Raw genomic sequence first — 23,913 nt, 5'->3', positions numbered from 1 at the left:
TATTTCCACAGGAGGCGATACTGATCCTAAGTCAAGGTATTTCACAATCTAGGATCCCTTATGCCTTCTAGTTACTTATGTTTGGTATCTGATTCCATCCCAACACTCGATATCTATGGTGTGTAATTCTGTTTATCCTGATCACATCAATATAATCAATGGAAGTGCAGAGCATTTTTCAACATTGTTACTCCACTCTGTCACATAATGCCATACAAAATGTGTTACCGGACTCCACCCGTAAGTGGTTACACCGGGAATGGCAAGTCATCTTCGGCGAGGCGGTATCCTTCGTAAGGAAGGAAAGACATGGTACAGTCCAGTCAATAATCTTGCTGCAGAGATGTGTACCATACCCTGCTCCTGCATGGAGTGCAGCCAGGAAGGTGTAGGAGGCACATGGATGTTGTCCTGGGGTTGTGTAGTTATGATGATATTGTTCAAACCACCAACAACCATTTCTCGAGGTTTGGTGACCTAATGGTGGTCAGTGGATGTGTAAATGTCTTCGTTATATGTACAATGGATCACGGTACACAGGGGGTCCCAGGCTGGCACACAACTGCTCAGGTTGTGGTGTGTGTGTGTGTTGGCCAGACGGGCAGCCAGCCGGACCTTAACGTAATATGGAGGAGAGGATGGAGGAGGAGGTGGTCCACTAGGAGGATAAACCTGCTGAGTTCTGGCAACGTGTCGTCTATGGTGACGAAAACACCTTCACCTCAGATGGTCATCCACAAACATAACATTATGTTGGCCCTAACACCAGGCTACTCTCTCTCTCTCTCTCTCTCTCTCTCTCTCTCTCTCTCTCTCTCTCTCTCTCTCTCTCTCTCTCTCTCTCTCTCTCTCTCTCTCTCTCTCTCTCTCTCTCTCTCGTGGTTGCCTATTCCTAACAATAGATGCCTCAGCTTCATCCATATCCATAGATTGGTGTTGTCTGTACACAGGTTGGAGAATGCCTCACTACTGCAACGTAACTGAACGTCAAACAAATTGAAGGAAATACGTAACTACCTGCAACCTTGTTATCCCACAACATAGTAACTACCTGCAGCCTTGTTATCCCACAACATAGTAACTACCTGCAGCCTTGTTATCCCACAACATAGTAACTACCTGCAGCCTTGTTATCCCACAACATAGTAACTACCTGCAGCCTTGTTATCCCACAACATAGTAACTACCTGCAGCCTTGTTATCCCACAACATAGTAACTACCTGCAGCCTTGTTATCCCACAACATAGTAACTACCTGCAGCCTTGTTATCCCACAACATAGTAACTACCTGCAGCCTTGTTATCCCACAACATAGTAACTACCTGCAGCCTTGTTATCCCACAACATAGTAACTACCTGCAGCCTTGTTATCCCACAACATAGTAACTACCTGCAGCCTTGTTATCCCACAACATAGTAACTACCTGCAGCCTTGTTATCCCACAACATAGTAACTACCTGCAGCCTTGTTATCCCACAACATAGTAACTACCTGCAGCCTTGTTATCCCACAACATAGTAACTACCTGCACCTTGTTATCCCACAACATAGTAACTACCTGCAGCCTTGTTATCCCACAACATAGTAACTACCTGCAGCCTTGTTATCCCACAACATAGTAACTACCTGCAGCCTTGTTATCCCACAACATAGTAACTACCTGCAGCCTTGTTAGGTTTCTACTGTATATATGTCACACAGTCGTAAGTAGTTTAACATATTGACATGATTCACCAACACCTACACAAACATTAATGATCAATAAAACCTCCATCATGATGTGGTATGTTTGACATACACACTTCACTATCACTTATACCGTCACAGTGGACGAGTCTGAAGGATTGATTATCGTACCCTGGCAACCTACCAGACGCACTGGCAGGTTGCCAGGGCACGATAATTAAACCTTCAGACTCGTCCAGCAGCACGACTATAGATGTGTTAATGATGTGTGGCGACTGTATGATGGGCTTTATGTTTCACACACGAGGCACAACATGTGGTGGTCAGCCACGAGCAGGAGTGGATGTGTCACTGCTGGATGATTGTTGGCCTGGATGATGATGGTCAGCCACGAGCAGGAGTGGATGTGTCACTGCTGGATGATTGTTGGCCTGGATGATGAAGGTCAGCCACGAGCAGGAGTGGATGTGTCACTGCTGGATGATTGTTGGCCTGGATGATGATGGTCAGCCACGAGCAGGAGTGGATGTTTCACTGCTGGATGATTGTTGGCCTGGATGATGAAGGTCAGCCACGAGCAGGAGTGGATGTGTCACTGCTGGATGATTGTTGGCCTGGATGATGAAGGTCAGCCACGAGCAGGAGTGGATGTGTCACTGCTGGATGATTGTTGGCCTGGATGATGATGGTCAGCCACCAGCAGGAGTGGATGTGTCACTGCTGGATGATTGTTGGCCTGGATGATGAAGGTCAGCCACCAGCAGGAGTGGATGTGTCACTGCTGGATGATTGTTGGCCTGGATGATGAAGGTCAGCCACGAGCAGGAGTGGATGTGTCACTGCTGGATGATTGTTGGCCTGGATGATGATGGTCAGCCACGAGCAGGAGTGGACGTGTCACTGCTGGATGATTGTTGGCCTGGATGATGAAGGTCAGCCACGAGCAGGAGTGGACGTGTCACTGCTGGATGATTGTTGGCCTGGATGATGATGGTCAGCCACGAGCAGGTGTGGATGTGTCACTGCTGGATGATTGTTGGCCTGGATGATGATGGTCAGCCACGAGCAGGAGTGGACGTGTCACTGCTGGATGACTGTTGGCCTGGATGATGATGGTCAGCCACGAGCAGGTGTGGACGTGTCACTGCTGGATGATTGTTGGCCTGGATGATGATGGTCAGCCACTAGCAGGAGTGGATGTGTCACTGCTGGATGATTGTTGGCCTGGATGATGATGGTCAGCCACGAGCAGGAGTGGATGTGTCACTGCTGGATGACTGTTGGCCTGGATGATGATGGTCAGCCACGAGCAGGTGTGGACGTGTCACTGCTGGATGATTGTTGGCCTGGATGATGAAGGTCAGCCACGAGCAGGAGTGGATGTGTCACTGCTGGATGATTGTTGGCCTGGATGATGAAGGTCAGCCACGAGCAGGTGTGGACGTGTCACTGCTGGATGATTGTTGGCCTGGATGATGAAGGTCAGCCACGAGCAGGAGTGGACGTGTCACTGCTGGATGATTGTTGGCCTGGATGATGATGGTCAGCCACGAGCAGGAGTGGACGTGTCACTGCTGGATGATTGTTGGCCTGGATGATGAAGGTCAGCCACGAGCAGGAGTGGATGTGTCACTGCTGGATGATTGTTGGCTTGGATGATGAAGGTCAGCCACGAGCAGGTGTGGACGTGTCACTGCTGGATGATTGTTGGCCTGGATGATGAAGGTCAGCCACGAGCAGGAGTGGACGTGTCACTGCTGGATGATTGTTGGCCTGGATGATGATGGTCAGCCACGAGCAGGAGTGGACGTGTCACTGCTGGATGATTGTTGGCCTGGATGATGAAGGTCAGCCACAAGCAGGAGTGGATGTGTCACTGCTGGATGATTGTTGGCCTGGATGATGAAGGTCAGTGGTGTCGGATGATGGTTTACCACAGTCATATATGTTCCGATCCTGAATACTGAAAACAAAGGCTCCGCCGGGAATCGAACCCGGATGAGCTGTTTACTAGACAGATGTGCTAACCACTACACCACGGAGCCACTTATCAGTGGCGGAAAAATTTCTTATTTATGAGCAAACATAATTGAGGACTTAAAGAATCTGGTACAAACATAATGGTTATTGTGATAAATGATTTGTTTATGATAAATATGTATTGTGTTGCATTATAATGGTTGTTCAGAACCAAGATCCTTAAACCTGAATCATAAAAGATTAAAGAATAAAAAAGTTGTGACAAACATAAACATATATATAAACAAACCACAAAATATATTTTCCTTGTGATATCTAAAAGAAAATGCAATACAAGGAGTTAGTTTAAGGCAGGAGTATTTGATCTTTTAACAAAACATTTATCTCTACGTCTCTTATCTTTCGTCATCATTTCTTATGTTTACTATCAAGAAATGTCTTTTATCTAACATAAAAATTCAGTATAGGTATTTGATTAATGTTCTTCAACGACGCGTTGTATAACTCTTCGTTAGTGAAGTTCATTTCGTGTAATGGATCATGCATTACAAAGTTGTGTCCATCCACACAAGTGTTACACGTCCCAGGTAAAGATATATTCTAGAGATAGTGTATATCTAACATATATATGTTTTTATAATTATTCATAAAAGTTTTCCTGAGGGACAATACCTAAGTTTTTGTATTAGTTGTCGGGTTGTAAGGATCAAGCAATACAAAGGTGGTCCATTACCAAGGTGCTACTGTTTCCCGGGTGGGTTATTTCATCATCTTTGTATCTTTATCTTCTAGTTATAGATGTTTCATCCCTGTTTTCATCCTTCAATCGATGTATGTGGTTTGTGTTGCCTTATCCTTAAATATCTTAGTCAGTTAAGTGGAGAATTGCTTCTACCCTAGCCACTCTACCCCGGGTCTGCATAGTTTTCAAGAGGTGTTCCCGGGGATTCGCCGATAATTTAGTGCTCGTCATGAGAGGGCTTTTTTTTTTATAACTTTGATGTTTATATTATTGGGTTATGTATTTCGTTTTGTGAGTAAAAAAATTGTTGATTTTCACATATCTTATTCTTTATTTGTCATTAAGGGAGCTTGGGTTTATAAAATTTTGTTTGTTGGGTTTTTTTATATCAATATAGATTTTTTTCTGAAAAATACTTTAGGGTTTATTCTTAAATGATTTTTTCTAAGTTCACGCGGATTTAAATTTTTTTATTTGTGTTTTATTTTATGGTATATATATTACTCCTTTACTTATTAATTTAATAATACATACTACATTCTCATAATACTTTTTTATAAATCAACAGCCAGATCGAACCGGCGCCCTTGTTTTTTAGGGAGGGAAAAAATTTTTCCACTAGGCTTTGGGGATGGGGAAAATAGGAAAAATAACGTTATTCGAATATATGTACTCGAATACCCCTTTGTCTACTTTGGTGGCAAGGGGTCTACACGGTATTCCCAACAGGGCACCCTAGCCGCAGATGGCATTTTACCCACTAATTATAGATTGAGAGGTTTATTATTTTCTTAGCGAAGTCTTGTTCAAGTTTGGGGGTTATTAAAGTACATTTCATGTAAAATGAAGTTTAAAAGGTTTTTAGAATTTAACGTTTTCCCCGACGCACTCTCTTTAGTACTGTTTATATCTGCCCTTGGGGGGGCTCCGCGATGACCTCAAGTCTGAACCAGGCGGGGGCGTGGGTTATGGGCAATTTAAGTAAAAAGAGTATGAAATTCAAAAATTTTCCCGATGTCGCCTCTCCCCTGTTTCTGTTTGGACTTGCGGGTGACCTTCAGTTTTCGGATCAAAGAAAGCAGAATGGGGGGGCTGGATTGGTCATATCAGTGGGAGATGGAAAGCTGCCCAGGCGGGTGTCGGACTCGTGTCCTCTGTTCTCAGCCAATGGGCAAAGGGTTACCGAAAGGGGTGACGTCGTTAGGGGAGCAAGGCTTTTCCCTCAATGATTTCGGGGTATCAGGACTTTGCGTGGGTACCTGTTATAGGAGGCACGTCACCAGGTAAATGCTCAGACGTTTGTCGTGATTTTGGAAGAAATGGCCCTGTGGGGTCTGGGTTACGGTAACTTATCTCTTGAAATAAGATGGGAAAGACCCCTTATAAAAATTTTTTTGAAGTTCTTTCCCAAAGAGATGGGGACTCAATAACCTTTCCCGCCGCTGCGTTTTTTAAGTAGTGCGTAGTTTTGACCAGTGTAGGACATCGGGGTCTTGGGGGATGGAAGCCGACCCTTGACCCAAAGGGCCCTCAGCGCCGGACAGTAGATCTGAAAAGTCAGCTTCGCGAAGGAGAGCGTATCGCGTCGTTTTTCTCATGGTTTTTAGGACATTATTCATAATTGAAGCGACGAGCTGAATGATCCATTGCCGCCCTCGCCAATATCGGAAACGATTGATTCCTCTTAATGGTCCCCGCTGAGGATAGTCTTTTTAAAGGGCTGCCTCAGTGAGATCGGGCACGTTAGGAAGGGTAGGCAGTTGGTGAGTGGTGGGTTGGGCCCCCGTGGAGGGGGGATTTTAGTTGATGGATGTGTGGGTTGTGCCACAGGGGAGGGAGGGATGCAATTGTGGTTTTTGGGGTTTGGGCACGATGGAAGGGGGGATGTTTGTTGGTGGGGGTGTGGGGTGGCCACGAGTGGGGGGGATGCAGTTGGTGTTGTTTAGTTGGCCTCGACTGCAGTTTGGTGGTGGGTTGTTGCACGGGGTTGGGGAGTCTCCCAAGGGTCCCACAGGTGATAGTATTTGTATCCCGCGAGCTGCAAGTCTCTCCGCAGAGCGGCATGCGGGCAGCAACAAGGGGGTTACTTCGCCTGCCGCTGTCACCACTTGCTCTGACGGTGGCGGCGTTCCCGACGAACGGTGTGGGGGGCCACCCCAACGCAATAGCCTGTTGACGTCCCAGTGGCTCGCTCTTCTTGGGGTTTTTGGATTTTTTCGAGTAACCGGCCCTTTGGGGGTTTATATGTATTGTCCTTGATGAGTTTTGATAGCCATCAATTTCATTACGGGGTTGAGTAAAAAAATATGGTGGTATTTATTTAAGATTGAAAAAGTTAACTTTATAGTGGTGTTATGTAGTTAAGATAGAAACATTTAAAAATACTCTGGCTAAGATGACCTAGGACAAAAGGGGAACCAAAGGGGGTTTGGAACATGTAATGAATTTGGGTAAACATAGGTAGTGGCATTCATGAAAAAGGGTGAGGATGGCTTAACTTATGGTGAAGAAAACGTGCATTAAAAAAATAAGATATTTAGGAGTATTGTTATGTCGTTCACGAAAAAGTGTGGTGACATATGATGCCCGAAAGGGTGTAGTGAGTGTATTAAATTTTAGGGGGTAAAGAGCGTAGGGATAACGTTATATGGGGTGATTATTAAGTCATAAAACTTTGATTAGGGCTTAGCAGATGTGAAAATAAGGGTTTTGTGAACGTGATAAATTTTTAAGGGGAGTGATCATATAAATAAATAAAAAGATAGAATGTAGTTTGAGATTTATTTTTTTTTGGGCCCCCGAAAGGTCCTTGTTCCAAAGTTTGGAGAAATGAAGTACCTTTCTGGGAACATGAATTTAAAAGTTTGAATTTTAAGTTTTCCCCGTATCGCCTCTCAGTCTGCTATCGCTTGTGCTCCCCGTTGCCCCGCATGGGGCGAATGATTTAAGGAAGAATAGCAGGGGGATTAAAAACGGGGGGGGGCGAGTGTTTTTTAGTGTTTATGGTTGGTTTTGGTTTCTGTCTTTGTTGGGGGTGGGGGTGGCGGGGGGATGATGGAATCTTCCCTTTACTTCCCTAGAATGATATTCATATTTCTTTTCTCAGCGCTGAACTTTAAATACTGCAGACTTGCCGCCATGTCACGCCCGGGTTTGGGAAAGGGATGTAAACCCCAGACACACTTAGAGGGGGCGTAGTTGAAGATAGATTATAAACCCGCCTATTTCGCGAGTAATATCAGCAATATGATCCTTCCCTGAAAACTTGTACAGCAGCCTGGTCATCACTGCAGAAGGAGCCCCTTCAACGTCTTTTATACCCTTGAACCCTTTGTCCTTTAACCCTCAACAAATGCAAGGGAATACAACCCTGTTGTTGGGGTTTTACCCGAGGCCACTCACTACATGCTTATCTTCACTACAACCGAAGCAAAAAAGAAGACAGAAAAGTCGACGGGGCGTGAGAGAGAGGGAAAATTTAGAGGAGAGAGAGAGAGAGAGAGGGAAGAAGAGAGAGAGAGAGAGAGAGAGAGAGAGAGAGAGAGGAGGTAAAAAAATTGATATCGATTGAGTTAAAGAAGAAAGAGAGAGAGAGGAAAGAATTGAGGAGAGAGAGAGAGAGAGAGCGAGAGAGAGGAGAGAGAGCGAGAGAGAGAGAGAGAGAGAGGAGAGGAGAGAGAGAGAGAGAGAGAGAGAGAGAGAGAGGGGGAAAAAACCATGATATTGAAAGAGATAGAGAGGGAGGGGAAAAAGAAAAGCGGGTATATATATTATTTATTTATATATTTATATATATAATATATTTTATATATATAATATATATATATTTATATTTTTATATTTTATATATATATATTTTATATATTTATATATAAAATATATATATATATATATATATATATATATATATATATATATATATATATCGCTTTCTTTCTTCTCCCTCCCTCTCTATCTCTTTCAATATCAGTGGCTTTTCCCCCTCTCTCTCTCTCTCTCTCTCTCTCTCTCTCTCTCTCTCTCTCTCTCTCTCTCTCTCTCTCTCTCTCTCTCTCTCTCTCTCTCTCTCTCTCTCTCCTCACTTTCTTTCCTCTCTCTCTCTTTCTATCTTTATCTCAATCGATATCAATTGTTTTACCTCCTCTCTCTCTCTCTCTCTCTCTCTCTCTCTCTCTCTCTCTCTCTCTCTCTCTCTCTCTCTCTCTCTCTCTCTCTCTCACGCCCTCTGTCTGACTGTCTGTCTGTCTGTTTGTCTTTCGGTTGTAGTGAAGATAAGCATGTAGTGAGGTTGGCCTCAGGTCAAACCCTACAACAGGGTTGTAGTTCCGCTGTGCATTTGTTGAGGGTTGAAGGTGACGTATGGTTCAAGGTGTAGTGAAGATGCGTTGAAGGGTGTCTCCTTCTGCAGTGATGACCATGGCTGGCTGTACTAGTGTTGCAGGGGGAAGGATCATATTGCTGCATATTACTCGCGAAATATGGCGGGTTTATAAATCTATCTTCACACTAACGCCCTCTCTAAGTGTGTCTGTGGTTTACATACCTTCCAACCGGCTGTGACATGGCTGGCAAGTCTGCAGTATTTAAAGTTCAGCGCTTGAGAAATAGAAATAATGAATATCATTCGTAGGGAAGTAAAGGGAAGATGTCCATCATCCGCCCGCCACCCGTCCCTTGTAGACGTGCCGCCATCATCACACCTGACGGACCGACAGACAACTCCAGCCACCACCCTGGCCAACACCTCCACCACCACGATCCTGGGAGAAAATGTTCTTCGTTTCCATCGCTTTCCTGTTTAATCATTCCTTGCTATTTCTTCCTTATATCATTCCGACACATGCAGGTCATCGCGAAGTCACAAGCAGATAGCAGACTGGAGAGGCGATACCGGGGAAAACGTTAAATTTCTATGCTTTTTACTTCATGTTTCCATTGAAAGGTACTTCAGTTTCTCCAAAACTTGGAAACAAGGACCTTTCGCCTAAGAAAATAATAAATCTCTCAATCTACAATTCTATCTATTTATTCATTTATATGATCACTGCACCCTTTATGTTCATCATCTGTTCACTAAACCCTTATGTTCATCATCTGCTAAGCCCTACATCATGTTCATGACTTAATATTCACCACACTATAACGTTAATCATACGCTCTTTACCCACTTATGTTCAATACATCTTCACTACACCCTTTCGTTCATCATATGTTCACCACACATTTACGTGACATGACATGTTCATTACTACCTAATGTTCATTATTTGTTTAATGCACCGTTTTCTTCACCATAAGTTAAGCCCATCCTCACCTTTATCATTGAATGTCCACTACGCTTATGTTCATCTCAAATTCATGACATGTTCGCAACACCTTTGTGTTCCTTATGTCCTTAGGTTTCTATCTTAGCCAGAGTATGTTAACTGTTTCTATCTTAACTACATAACACCACTATATATGTTAACTGTTTCTATCTTTACTAAATACCACCATATTTTTGACTCATCACGTATATGAAATTGATGGGTCTAGTCAAATCTCATCAAAGGACAATAACATATACCCCTCCTATGGACCGAGTTACTCGAATCGTCGAAACCCGAAGAAGAGCGAGCCACTGGGAGCGTCAACAGGCTATTGCGTGGCGTGGCCGGCACACCGTTCGTCGGGAACGCCGTCGCACTCGTCAGGAGCATGTGGTGGACGAGCGGCAGGCGAGAGTGAACCGCCTTGTTGCTGCCCGCAATGCTGCCGCTCTGCGGGAGAGACTTGCAGCTCGCGGGATACAAATACTAGTCACCTGTGGGGACGTTGTAGACTCCCCCAACACCGTGCAACAACCCACCCCACCAGCAACTGCAGTCGAGGCCCAACTCATCCACCCACCAACTGCATCCCCCCCTCCACTCGTGGCCCAACCCACACCCCCACCAACTACATCCCCCCTTCCAGTCGTGGCCCAACCCACAAACCCACCAATTGCATCCCTCCCTCCACTCGTGGCACAACCCACACATCCATCAACTGAATCCCTCCCTCCAGTCGCGGCCCAACCCACCAGCTCACCAACTGCCTACCCTTCCCTAGACGTGGCCGATCTCAGCTTGGAGGCAGACCTTCAGGACTACATCCTCAGCGAGGACCAGTTAAGGTGGATTCGAATCGTTTCCGATATTGGCGAGGGCGGCAATGGATCAGTTCAGCTCGTTCGCTTCAATTATGAATATAGTGTCCTTAAAACCATGAAGAAAAACGACGCGAGGTACGCTCTCCTTCGCGAAGCTGACATTCAGATCTACCTGTCCGGCGCTGGAGGGGCCCCATTGGTCAAGGGTCTGGCTTTCCATCCAGCAAGACTCCTGATGTCCTACACTGGTCAAAACTACGTCAGCTACTTAGAAAACTGCAGCGGCCAGGAGGTTATTGAGTCTCTCATCTCCATTGGGAAGAGACTTCAAGAAATTCATGATAAGGGGGTCATTCATCTTGACTTCAAGATGAATAATGTTACCGTAACCCAGACCCGCCACCATGGCCCAGTCTTCCATATCATCGACTACGGTCTGAGCAGTTACGCTGGTGACGTGCCTCCTATAACAGGTGACCCAGCGCAATGTCCCTGGATAGCCCCCGAAATCATTGAGGGAGAGCCAGTTGCTCCCGCTAACGACGTCTACTCCTTCGGGTAACTCATTGCCCAATTGGCTGAGGATCAGAAGGACGACGGAGTCCGACACCGCCTGTGCCAGCTTGTCCATCTCGCCACTGATATTGACCAATTCCAGCGCCCCAGTCTGCTTTCTTTGATCCGACACTTGAAGGTCATCGCAAAGTCCCAAACAGATAGCAGAGTGGAGAGGCGACATCGGGGAAAACGTTGAATTTCTATACTCTTTACTTCATTGACCAGTACCCACGCCCCCGCCTGGTTCGAGACTTGAAGGTCATCGCGGAGTCCCAAGCAGATAGTAAACAGTACTGATTGGAGACGGCGTCGGGGAAAACGTTAAATTTCTATACTTTTTACTTCATGTTTACATTGAAATGTACTTTAATTACTCCAGAACTTGGAAACAAGGACTTTTCGCTTAAGAAAATAATAAACCTCTCAATCTATAATTAGGTTCGGTAAAATGCCATCTGCTGGCTATGTGTGCCTGTTGGGAAATGACCGGTGTAGACCCCGTTGCTCACCAAAGTGAGACGAAGGGTATTCGAGTACATAGTATTCGAATAACGTTATTTCCTATTTTGCCAGGCCCATAGCCTAGTGGTAGATTCCCTCCTCTTACACAAGGGCGCCGGGTTCGATCCTGGCTGTTGGAGATTTATATGTATGTATGTATGTATGTATGTATGTATGTATGTATGTAAGATGTAGATAAGTAAAGGAGTAAGTATATATACTCATATAATGAACACTAATGAAAAAATTATCCGCGTGTTACTTAGAAATATCATTTATGAATTAAACTAAAGTATTTTTCAGAGAAAATCTATATTGATATAAAAACAACAACAATCAAATTTGATAAACTAGAGCTCATTAAATGACAAATAAAGAATATGATATGTGAATTTCAACAATTTTATTAACATCACAAAACGAAATACATAACCCAAATAATATAAATCATCAAAAGTTATAAAAAAGAAGCCCTCTCATGACGTAAGCACTTATATTATCGGCGGAATCCGGTAACACCTCTTGAATAGCATATGCAAGACGGAGTAGAGTGGCTAGGGTCAGAAGCATATTCTCCACTTCAACTGACTAATGATATGTTAAGGATAAAGGCAACACAAACCACATACATCGATTGTAAGGATGGAATCAGGGATGAAACATCTATAACTAGAAAGGTTAAAGATACAAAGATGATGAAATACCTTTACCCGGGATCAGTAGCACCTGTGGTAATGGACACACCTTTGTAATGCTTGATCACTTACAACTGATCAACTTTAATACGAAAGTCTTAGGTATTGTCCCTCAGGAAAACTTTTTATGAATATTTATAAAACACATATATATGTTAGATATACACTATCTCTAGAATATATCTTTACCTGGGACGTGTAACACTTGTGTGGATAGACACAACTTTGTAATGCATGATCCATTACACGAAATGAACTTCACTAACGAAGAGTTATACAATGCATCGTTGGAGAACATTAATCAAATTTTTATGTTAGATAAAAGACATTCTTGATAGTAAACATAAGAAATGATGACGAAAGATAAGAGACGTAGATGTAAATGTTTTGTTCAAAGATCAAATACTACTGCCTTAAACTAGCTCCTTGTATTGCATTTTCTTTTAGATATCCCAAGGAAAATATATTCTGTGGTTTGTTTATATATATGTTTATGTTTTTCACAACTTTTTTATTCTTTAATCTTTTAGGATTCAGGTTTAAGGATCTTGGTTCTGAACAACCATTATAATGCAACACAACACATATTTATCATAAACAAATCATTTATCACAATAACCATTATGTTTGTACCAGATTCTTTAAGTCCTCAATTATGTTTGCTCATAAATAAGAAATTTTTCCGCCACTGACAAGTGGCTCCGTGGTGTAGTGGTTAGCACATCTGTCTAGTAAACAGCTAATCCGGGTTCGATTCCCGGCGGGGCCTTTGTTTTCAGTATTCAGGATCGGAACATATATGACTGTGGTAAACCATCATCCGACACCACTGACCTTCATCATCCAGGCCAACAATCATCCAGCAGTGACACATCCACTCCTGCTCGTGGCTGACCATCATCATCCAGGCCAACAATCATCCAGCAGTGACACATCCACTCCTGCTAGTGGCTGACCATCATCATCCAGGCCAGCAATCATCCAGCAGTGACACATCCACTCCTGCTCGTGGCTGACCATCATCATCCAGGCCAGCAATCATCCAGCAGTGACACGTCCACTCCTGCTCGTGGCTGACCATCATCATCCAGGCCAACAATCATCCAGCAGTGACACATCCACTCCTGCTCGTGGCTGACCATCATCATCCAGGCCAGCAATCATCCAGCAGTGACACGTCCACTCCTGCTCGTGGCTGACCATCATCATCCAGGCCAGCAATCATCCAGCAGTGACACATCCACTCCTGCTCGTGGCTGACCATCATCATCCAGGCCAACAATCATCCAGCAGTGACACATCCACTCCTGCTCGTGGCTGACCATCATCATCCAGGCCAACAATCATCCAGCAGTGACACATCCACTCCTGCTCGTGGCTGACCATCATCATCCAGGCCAACAATCATCCAGCAGTGACACGTCCACTCCTGCTCGTGGCTGACCATCATCATCCAGGCCAACAATCATCCAGCAGTGACACATCCACTCCTGCTCGTGGCTGACCATCATCATCCAGGCCAGCAATCATCCAGCAGTGACACGTCCACTCCTGCTCGTGGCTGACCATCATCATCCAGGCCAGCAATCATCCAGCAGTGACACATCCACTCCTGCTCGTGGCTGACCATCATCATCCAGGCCAGCAATCATCCAGCAGTGACACGTCCACTCCTGCTCGTGGCTGACCATCATCATCCAGGCCAACAATCATCCAGCAGTGACACATCCACTCCTGCTCGTGGCTGACCATCATCATCCAGGCCAACAATCATCCAGCAGTGACACGTCCACTCCTGCTCGTGGCTGACCATCATCATCCAGGCCAACAATCATCCAGCAGTGACACATCCACTCCTGCTCGTGGCTGACCATCATCATCCAGGCCAACAATCATCCAGCAGTGACACATCCACTCCTGCTCGTGGCTGACCATCATCATCCAGGCCAACAATCATCCAGCAGTGACACGTCCACTCCTGCTCGTGGCTGACCATCATCATCCAGGCCAGCAATCATCCAGCAGTGACACATCCACTCCTGCTCGTGGCTGACCATCATCATCCAGGCCAGCAATCATCCAGCAGTGACACATCCACTCCTGCTCGTGGCTGACCATCATCATCCAGGCCAGCAATCATCCAGCAGTGACACATCCACTCCTGCTCGTGGCTGACCATCATCATCCAGGCCAACAATCATCCAGCAGTGACACGTCCACTCCTGCTCGTGGCTGACCTTCATCATCCAGGCCAACAATCATCCAGCAGTGACACATCCACTCCTGCTCGTGGCTGACCATCATCATCCAGGCCAACAATCATCCAGCAGTGACACATCCACTCCTGCTAGTGGCTGACCTTCATCATCCAGGCCAACAATCATCCAGCAGTGACACATCCACTCCTGCTCGTGGCTGACCATCATCATCCAGGCCAACAATCATCCAGCAGTGACACATCCACTCCTGCTCGTGGCTGACCACCACATGTTGTGCCTCGTGTGTGAAACATAAAGCCCATCATACAGTCGCCACACATCATTAACACATCTATAGTCGTGCTGCTGGACGAGTCTGAAGGTTTAATTATCGTGCCCTGGCAACCTGCCAGTGCGTCTGGTAGGTTGCCAGGGTACGATAATCAATCCTTCAGACTCGTCCACTGTGACGGTATAAGTGATAGTGAAGTGTGTATGTCAAACATACCACATCATGATGGAGGTTTTATTGATCATTAATGTTTGTGTAGGTGTTGGTGAATCATGTCAATATGTTAAACTACTTACGACTGTGTGACATATATACAGTAGAAACCTAACAAGGCTGCAGGTAGTTACTATGTTGTGGGATAACAAGGCTGCAGGTAGTTACTATGTTGTGGGATAACAAGGCTGCAGGTAGTTACTATGTTGTGGGATAACAAGGCTGCAGGTAGTTACTATGTTGTGGGATAACAAGGCTGCAGGTAGTTACTATGTTGTGGGATAACAAGGCTGCAGGTAGTTACTATGTTGTGGGATAACAAGGCTGCAGGTAGTTACTATGTTGTGGGATAACAAGGCTGCAGGTAGTTACTGTGTTGTGGGATAACAAGGCTGCAGGTAGTTACTATGTTGTGGGATAACAAGGCTGCAGGTAGTTACTATGTTGTGGGATAACAAGGCTGCAGGTAGTTACTATGTTGTGGGATAACAAGGCTGCAGGTAGTTACTGTGTTGTGGGATAACAAGGCTGCAGGTAGTTACTATGTTGTGGGATAACAAGGCTGCAGGTAGTTACGTATTTCCTTCAATTTGTTTGACGTTCAGTTACGTTGCAGTAGTGAGGCATTCTCCAACCTACAGACAACACCAATCTATGGATATGGATGAAGCTGAGGCATCTATTGTTAGGAATAGGCAACCACGAGAGAGAGAGAGAGAGAGAGAGAGAGAGAGAGAGAGAGAGAGAGAGAGAGAGAGAGAGAGAGAGAGAGAGAGAGAGAGAGAGAGAGAGAGAGAGAGAGTAGCCTGGTGTTAGGGCCAACATAATGTTATGTTTGTGGATGACCATCTGAGGTGAAGGTGTTTTCGTCACCATAGACGACACGTTGCCAGAACTCAGCAGGTTTATCCTCCTAGTGGACCACCTCCTCCTCCATCCTCTCCTCCATATTACGTTAAGGTCCGGCTGGCTGCCCGTCTGGCCAACACACACACACACCACAACCTGAGCAGTTGTGTGCCAGCCTGGGACCCCCTGTGTACCGTGATCCATTGTACATATAAGGAAGACATTTACACATCCACTGACCACCATTAGGTCACCAAACCTTGAGAAATGGTTGTTGGTGGTTTGAACAATATCATCATAACTACACAACCCCAGGACAACATCCATGTGCCTCCTACACCTTCCTAGCTGCACTCCATGCAGGAGCAGGGTATGGTACACATCTCTGCAGCAAGATTATTGACTGGACTGTACCATGTCTTTCCTTCCTTACCAACGATACCGCCTCGCCGAAGATGACTTGTCATTCCCGGTGTAACCACTTACGGGTGGAGTCCGGTAACACATTTTGTATGGCATTATGTGACGGAGTGGAGTAACTATGTTGAAAAATGGTCTGCACTTCCATTGATTATATTGATGTGATCAGGATAAACAGAATTACACACCATAAATATCGAGTGTTGGGATGGAATCAGATACCAAACATAAGTAACTAGAAGGCATAAGGGATCCTAGATTGTGAAATACCTTGACTTAGGATCAGTATCGCCTCCTGTGGAAATACAAAGGAATTCCAACATCAACAGATGACTGGGTCCTTCCCAGGCTGTTTATGAAGACATCAGTAAGTGACACATTAGTGTGGTGGTCAACGTTACAAGACATACAGATAATTACAAGGAAATAACCAACAAGTTGTCATTATGGAGGCGCCAAGTCCTGGACTTGATCAAACCAACTGTGACACTACGTCTCTACAATACTGCTCTCAACCACTCTACTTGGCAGATAATGAGGACAATACTGCTCTCAACCACTCTACTTGGCAGATAATGTGGACAATACTGCTCTCAACCACTCTACTTGGCAGATAATGTGGACAATACTGCTCTCAACCACTCTACTTGGCAGATAATGTGGACAATACTGCTCTCAACCACTCTACTTGGCAGATAATGTGGACAATACTGCTCTCAACCACTCTACTTGGCAGATAATGTGGACAATACTGCTCTCAACCACTCTACTTGGTAGATAATGTGGACAATACTGCTCTCAACCACTCTACTTGGCAGATAATGTGGACAATACTGCTCTCAACCACTCTACTTGGTAGATAATGTGCACAATACTGCTCTCAACCACTCTACTTGGTAGATAATGTGCACAATACTGCTCTCAACCACTCTACTTGGTAGATAATGTGCACAATACTGCTCTCAACCACTCTACTTGGCAGATAATGAGGACAATACTGCTCTCAACCACTCTACTTGGCAGATAATGTGCACAATACTGCTCTCAACCACTCTACTTGGCAGATAATGTGGACAATACTGCTCTCAACCACTCTACTTGGCAGATAATGTGGACAATACTGTTGAAGAAAAGAAGGAACACAACTTTGTAATACTTGATCAGTTACAAGTGATCAACTTTAATACAAAACTCTAAAACATCGTCCCACACGAGAACTTTTAAAGATATTTATATAAGACATAATATCTATGTTAGATAGAACGTATTTCTTAAAAATATATCTTTATCCGAGAAGTGTACCACCTGTATGGAGAGACACAGTTATGTAAAACATGATCTATTGTATGAAATGAACTTTAATAACAAAGATACAACGTCTTGCTGATGAACAATCAACAAATACTTACACCAAATTTCAATATTAGATACAAAACATTTTTGCTGGAAATAAACGTAAGAAATGATATTGGGATAAAGGGACGTCAAAATATATATTGCTTATGTTAGGGCGAACTCGGTAGTTGGTGAAGCCACGACACAGAACCAGAGCAGTTATTTTGTACACTGAATATCATCTGCCATGTTTACACTTATGTTAATAATAGTCGAATCATATATATAACCCGGGATTATCATTAACCATTAAAACGAGTTTGGGATGATACAATCTCATTTATACGTATTTCCTGGGCCAGTCTGGTGGACGGTAGCAGATTGAGGTGAGTTTGGGCAATTCTGTCTACATATGTCGTGTTCTTAATTTTATAAAGAATTCAACAGAAGCTGAAGCCATAACAGAGGCCTGACTCTCGTCCCAAGCCTCTCTCTCCTGTCCTGCCTGACTCTCGTCCCAAGCCTCTCTCTCCTGTCCTGCCTGACTCTCGTCCCAAGCCTCTCTCTCCTGTCCAGCCTGACTCTCGTCCCAAACCTCTCTCTCTCCAGTATGGAATAATTCAGTTAATCAGTTATCATAACGAAGTGTTATATCATGCTACCTTCTCAACCACTGATCTCTCCCTGGCCAGGTAACATACCAACATTGATTAACCCATGTCACCTGCTTTGTGAGAGTAAGTAAGTTTTATAATATCATTCTTCAACATTAGGAATGATATAGTCATGGTAAGTCGGGAGGCTGGAGCTTAAGTTTATCCTTACTATTGTCTTTATAACAGAAAGTGAAGTGATGCAACTCGTTGGTGATGGCATGCATGACATATTCATGTTCATTCTGCCTTATGACTTTCATGTAAACATTTCCTTCAGGCATATTAATCCTGCAAGGTATTTTTTCTACCTGTTTTCCGCGCTGCGTGTTGGCGGAGGGAGTTGAGGGTGGGGAGGGAGCCTTTGCTTTGCTCTCCGTTTCTTCTACTGCTGTTAAGGGCAATACATTTTGTTAAGTAGTGTTAAGGCCAGACCACCTGGCTGTGTGGTCTCTGAGTCTATGTAACTCCAAGCCTTTCTCGCGCCTGGCCTGGCTTTATCCTTAGCTTATCTCTCGTATCAACTCATGCTGTCGCACTAAACCTTCCTCTCGTATCCAGTCTCTCTCATCCGAAGGCTATCTCTCCTTCACCGTCTCTCTCATCCGATGTCTCTCTCCCGTATCCATCCTAACTCTCATCCCAAGCGTTTCTCTCGTGTCCAGCCTTTCTCACAGCAAACCTCTCTCTCCTTCACAGCCTTATGTTTCCTCAACCCCTTCCTTGTGTCCAGCTTCTCTTATCATAAGAGTATGTCTCATTCACAGCATCATTCTCACCCCAAGCGCCCCTCATGTCCAGCCTCTCTCATCCCAAGCCTCTCTATCCTTCAAAGCCTCACTCTCATCCCAGGCCTCCCTCTTATGTCCAGCCTACCTCTTATCCCAGGGGTCTATCCCATATCTAGCATTTCTCATCCCAAGCCTTTCTCTTCTTCAGATCCAGAGTCCCATCCCAAGCCTGTCTTTCTCGTCCAGAATAACTCTCATCCCAAGCCTCTCTCGTGTCTAGCCTCTTTCCTCTCGAGCATCTCTCTCTCCTCCACAGCTTCACTCTCCTCCCCAGGCTCCTCTCTTGTTAAGCCTCTCTCTCTCTGATCCTAAGCCTCTCGATCATTCACAGCCTCACTCTCATCCCAATCCTCTCTCTCATATCCAGCCTAACTCTTATCACCCGCCCCCCCAGCCCCTTGCTCCCAACATCACCTTAATCCCAAGTCTCTCTCTCGTGTCAAGCCATCTTCATACCAAGCCCCACTCTCCTTCACAGCCTCACTCTGCTCTCAAACCTCTTCCTTGTCCAGCCCTTCTCATCCCAAGCTTCTCGCTCCTCCACAGCCTCTGTCTCATCTCGATCCTCTCTCTTGTATCCAACTTAACCCTTAACCCAGGCTTCTTTCTCAAGACCAGCCTCTCTCATCTTACCAATATCGTTTTCATTCCAAGCTTTTCTCTCGTCCAGCCTCGCTCTCATCACCAGCCTTTCTCTTTCTTGTCAAGTCTCGCTTTCAACCCAAGTCTTGCTCTGGTGTCCAGCCTCTCTCAAACAAACCTTTCTGCCACACTCAGCCTCACTCTCCTCCCACACCTCTCTTACCTCCAGCTTTTCTCATCCCAAGCTTCTCTCTACTTCACTACTTTTTCACATTCCAAGTATATCTCTCGTGTCCAGCCTCGCTTATGCGAGATCTCTCTTTTACAACTTCAGTCTCCTCCCAAACTCTCGCGTCCCTTTTCCCTCCCAAGCCTCTCTTTATAACCTCACTCAATCTAAGCCTCTCTCTACTTCAAACCACACTCTGAAGCCATGCCCCCCCTCCTCTCTCTCTCTCTCTCTCTCTCTCTCTCTCTCTCTCTCTCTCTCTCTCTCTCTCTCTCTCTCTCCTCTCTCCTAACCTATCTCGTTTCCAGCATCTCCCATTCCAAGCCTCTCTCTCGTTCACTGCCTCCCTCTCCCTTGAAGGCTCTCTCTTTTCCCGCCTCTCTCATCCCAGGCCTCTCTCTCGTGTTCAACCTAACCTTCATCCCAAGCCTTCCTTTCCTTTTCATCCTCTCTTATACAAAGTTTATTCCTCTTCCACAGCCTTACTCTCTATCAAAGGTCTCTCGTGTCCAGCATCTCCCACCACAAGTCTCTCTCATGTTTAGCTTTCTCTCATCCCGAGCTTCTCTCAACTTCGAAACCTCACTCTCCTGCCAAGCCTCTTTCATGCCCAGCCTATCTCATACAAGCCTCTCTCTCCTTCAAAGCCTGACTCTCCGGCCAAACATCTTGTGTTCAGCCTCTCTCATCCCGAGACTTTCTCTCCTACAAAGCCCCACTCTCATCCCAGGCCTCCCTCTCCCTCCCTCTACACCAGCGGTATTCCAACATTTTCAGTGTTGCAGGTCCACATGAATTTGGGGAAGAATTAGAGAAATTATGGAACTCTTTATAATGTGTCTCATTATCACAATGTTGCTTGAAATCTTACAGTTGCAGGTGCCGGGCTACCACAATAACCGCCACCTGATTGCCACTCTCCTGGAGGAGGAGGAAGAAGCCGATGTTGTGATAGTAAACATCACATGATGTATCACTAATGGTCATAAGGTCAAACATTATGGCTACACATCCCGACAATCACCAGACTGTGTGTGGCACAGCACGAAGGACGGAGTCGCCCGCCAGTCTTGTACGAAGCACAATACAATATCTCACTACTTCCTGCCGCTTTCAATACTTTCTATCGGTCAAGATACTCACACTACGTACGTACGTACACTGTTCTATTATCCTTTGTACATCTTCACTGCTGGCGTTTTCGACCTTATCTGAATGAGTCACATCAAATGGTTATCAGGGACACAGAATACATTACACTTGTCCACTGTCTTTGTCTTTCATACTCTATCTTTCATACTTGCTTGCCATTATTACACGAAAGTCCACTTGGGAACTCATCGTGTTTCATTTTCTCCGTGGACTCATAGGAATATATATATATATATATACATATATATATATATATACATTTACATATATATATATATATATATATATATATATATATATATATATATATATATATATATATGAACTAAGTGCATATGAACGAGCACTCTCATGAAACATACAAACCTCCAACAGCCAGGATCGAACCCGTGACACCTGTTCAACGGGCGGGAGAGCTACCGCTAGGCTATGATCGCCCCTAATACGGAAATAATTATTCGAATACTATGTACTCGAATGCCTTTGACCTGAAATGTAAGTTCAAGCTAGTAGGCCGACCCTGCACTTAGCTTGATTCCTTTTGTGTTCAATATATTCTTCTTCACTACATCTCCTCTCCGTAATACCTTTATCTTCACTATGCAAGGATTATTAAAATCTTCACTACAACCTTATCTTCATACGACCTTATCTTGACTAAGCTGGTTTCAAGAAAGGCTTTAGATTTTACACGCTCACACAAACAACGTACTTACACGGGGCCCCACGAGTGTAAAACACCCTCCTAATACAGTGCAAATACATGATTACACACACCTACACACCACCACCACCACTAACAATACACAGAGAAATAACCTTTTCGGTTGTCTTTGGATCCGTCCTTGAACGTTGTTTGGAGGATTTGGGGGATCAGGTCAATATGGTTGAGTTCACTACAACCTCATATTCACTAAAGTGTATCTTCACTACTAGCTTATTTTCACTAAATGATATCTTCATTATACTCTCTTCTTCACTACACCGTTATTTCTACCATAACATCATCATTGCACTCCCTAATGTTCACTAAGAATAGTTCTTATCTTCACTACATAATCATTTTGAACAAACTTCACTCTTTACTAACCCTTATCTCTACTACATTCGTATCTTCACTACATTCTTTTCTTCACTACAACCTATCTTGACAATATCCTTATCATCACTATACTCTTCCTCACTACACTCTCATCTTAACATCATCCTTCTGTTTACCGAACTTAGTTCAAAGTCTGACTTGAACGTAGCTTTGGAAAGTTTGTGTTTCTCATTGTGTTACCTCCTTATTAGCATTGTAAAGGCAATTGTCACCACTCCCTCATAAACCCTCATCGTCACTACACTCTCATCATTATCATTACTTCTTGATGTTCAATACAAAATCTCAACATATACATTTATCTTCACTACAGAATAATTTTCATTGCACCTTAATCTTCATTACTCCTTGTTTCAGCTACATCCGTATCTTCCATTCATTCTTATATCTTATATTAGTTACATCTTTACAATATCTTTATATCTTCTCTGTTCCATCTTTTGGAAAATTGAAAATGAGAGGAGAGGATTTCCAGCCTCCCGCTCCCTCCCCTTTTAGTCGCCTAGTACGACACGCAGGGAATACGAGGCAAGTATTCTTTCTTCCCTATCCCCAGGGATAACAGCATCTGGTGTTTCCAGACGGTCACCCATCCAAGTACTAACCAGACCCAACGATGCTTAACTTGACTGATCGAACGATATATATATATATATATATATATATATATATATATATATATATATATATATATGTACAAGACTGAAAACAATGAATTTCCCAAATAAAAAATGGAGGCGCCGGGGTTTGAACCCGGGACCTCTCGCATGCCAAGCGAGTGCTCTACCACTGAGCTACGCCCCCAAGAACATATTTTGTGACATAGTATTATATGAAGTACTGAGATTACTACGGCAAAATAGTGTTTGACCGACCGTTGCCGACAAGCCGGCAAAATAACCACAGGGTAAATCTCCATGTTGATGTCGTGTTTTCCTCTCAATTTTCCACGAAGAAATGAGTTTTACTTTTTTATTGTCGTTGCAATAGACTGGAACTAAGCAATAGACTGGAACTAAGCAATAGACTGGAACTAAGCTGACCTGGTATGAGGTCAGAGCCCTCATTATCATCCCTGCTAACTACCGGAAGCAGATTAAGTCGTTCCACAACCGATGTCCGGCCCATGTTAACTCTGATGTGCCCAGCAGTTGGAGGAGGATCGCCAGAAGCTTCTGGAAGATTTCAAGGACGTCTTGGTGGACCTGACCCTTTCAGATAAGGTCGAAAACCCCAATTTATTGTGAAGATCTTCACTATAACGTTGGACGAACATACTGAATGTTGCACACATGTGATGCGGACAAAATGAAAAAAGAAAAAGACAAAAACTATGTCTGGTGTGGGTCTCGAACCCACGACCTTGAGTGTGTGAGACTCACGCTCTACCACTGAGCTAACCAGACAATAGAAAAATACGTCTGTTTCTTCAATTTGAATTAATGAAAATCTTTGCGAGGCAGCGTTAAGAAAAGAGAGATGTCTTTGACGAAATTTACTTGTTTGGCTCCTTCTTTTGTTCCTCAGTATCGAAAGTAAACATACTGAAGGATATATATGTATATATATATATATATATATATATATATATATATATATATATATATATATATATATATATATATATATTCTGAGTACAGAATGGAAAAAGGTGAGAACAATGGAAGTAAGGGGAGTGGGGGAGGAATGGGATGTATTTAGGGAATCAGTGATGGATTGCGCAAAAGATGCTTGTGGCATGAGAAGAGTGGGAGGTGGGTTGATTAGAAAGGGTAGTGAGTGGTGGGATGAAGAAGTAAGAGTA

At 44.2% G+C, this 23,913-nt stretch overlaps 2 non-coding genes across 2 annotated transcripts; one reads left to right on the top strand and one right to left on the bottom strand.

Moving 5' to 3' along the window:
- Positions 1–3,661: 3,661 nt before the first annotated feature.
- On the bottom strand, positions 3,662–3,733 carry TRNAT-AGU (transfer RNA threonine (anticodon AGU)). The gene has a single exon. It is a non-coding gene; the product is annotated as a tRNA-Thr (tRNA).
- A 9,257-nt stretch (positions 3,734–12,990) lies between these two features.
- On the top strand, positions 12,991–13,062 carry TRNAT-AGU (transfer RNA threonine (anticodon AGU)). Its single transcript has one exon. It is a non-coding gene; the product is annotated as a tRNA-Thr (tRNA).
- Positions 13,063–23,913: the final 10,851 nt, after the last annotated feature.

This window comes from Panulirus ornatus, chromosome 70, assembly GCF_036320965.1.
Source record: "Panulirus ornatus isolate Po-2019 chromosome 70, ASM3632096v1, whole genome shotgun sequence".
Classification (NCBI taxonomy): domain Eukaryota; kingdom Metazoa; phylum Arthropoda; class Malacostraca; order Decapoda; family Palinuridae; genus Panulirus; species Panulirus ornatus.
This window is presented reverse-complemented; position numbering and strand designations above follow the sequence as displayed.